The sequence below is a fragment of the Capsicum annuum genome, chromosome 3 (genome assembly GCF_002878395.1).
Source record: "Capsicum annuum cultivar UCD-10X-F1 chromosome 3, UCD10Xv1.1, whole genome shotgun sequence".
Classification (NCBI taxonomy): Eukaryota; Viridiplantae; Streptophyta; class Magnoliopsida; order Solanales; family Solanaceae; genus Capsicum; species Capsicum annuum.
Window position 1 is genome coordinate 265,144,329 of NC_061113.1, and position 1,768 is coordinate 265,146,096.

A 1,768-nucleotide genomic window follows, 5' to 3' on the forward strand; every position below is an offset into this window, starting at 1 on the left:
ATTCTTGAGGTGTATGTGGTAGCAGTGCATAATATGTCTGAAAGAAGACAAGTGATTGAATGCATGAATATAATAATGATCATCAAAAGTGATGATATTTTCATACAATTATATGATTACAAGATATGCTAGAGAAAAATTCTCTACATCATATGTATGCCTCGATTTGCTTCTGAAGTAGCAAAATCTTGAAAGAGGTTATAAGCTATCATAATTTGATAGGCTTAAGGCACGATTATATTTCATTTATGGGGAATGAGAAACTTATTAATACAAACGTGCACTTGATTGTGATTATATCACAACTCACCCCCGAAAGAGGTTGAATAATTTTGAAATCTACTTCTGAAATAGTAAATCTGAAATTCATTCATGTAATAGTAAATCTGAAATTTACTAAAGAAAAAGTACATGTCATGGTAAACTTGAATTTACTAGAATAAAAGTTCATAAATTGATATAAACGATTGTAACATCTCGAAGATGTGCATGTATTGAAGAACTAAAAGATTCTTCAAGAATTGCTTATGTCGTTTGTTCTCGTGATAAATTGGTTGGACCAACTACTATTGGGATTGGATTCCTTCAAATTTAAAAATTTTAAAAGGTGGATAAGGGCTTGTTCATCTATCATATGATATGTTAAATGATGCATCAATAAGATGATCACATGTACATTCATTGTCAACCTGCAGTTTGACATTTATAAAGTTGCTTGCTCAACAAAATTGAGTTAAGAACATAATTTTTAGATTGTGCAATCAATAAAGTTATCTTGATGATGATGATTTGGCATTGAATGCCTTTGATAAATAGTTAAACCATCGCTAATGAGAACAAAGCTTCATGTGTTGATCTGAAATATGATATGTTGCATACAATAACATTTGTATGCAGTAGACCAATAAATTATGATTATTTCTTCCTCCCAATTGGTTCAAAGTCATGAACAAACTATTCTATCTAATAATTTTGATGTGCGGTATACGATTAATGAATGTACCATGATGCACAAAGATGGATCCATCAAAGAAGATGAGGATGTATGTTAGCTTTCCTAACATAAGGGGAAGATTATAAGCAACTCTGAATTATGTTAGGAATTATCATCAGATCCCCATTCAAAAGATAATTCAAGTCAAATACCGAACGCATCTCATATTTAAACTGTAAGTGCTCCTATTTTATGTCTCTAAAGGACAAAGTCTATGCATGTGTGAAGCATGATAGACCAATCGGTTTCAAATGAAATAGTACTTGTATAGAATAAGGAGCAAATAATCATAATAAGAAGGTAATATGCGCTTGAAGAGCCTATGACATAACATTTCATGAAACCTTATGAGAGGTTCATGTACCTGAAAATAATGATGTGATGAGCTTTCAAAATGTTATTTCACATTGTGAATCGATACAAAATGATATATCATCAATATCTTTGATACAATATTGGCGCAATATTGTGAAAGATTATGAGGATCTGAATTCTACGTTAATTTAAGCATGCTGGCGTAGAAATATTTATCAAGTGACATGAAATGATGCATCTTGGTAAGCGTAAAACTTATTTGATTTGCAGTCCAGACACTTGAAGCTAAGATGTCACACATGAAATGTTGAATATTGTCACTTGACAAAATTTATATGAAAATTTCTTTAAGGATTCAAAATATAAAAGTTTTTGGGAAACTTATTGATTATCCTTATATTGTATAAGCTTATAGCTTGAAAATTATTGAAACTCTTGGAGAGTTTTCAAAAGCAATAT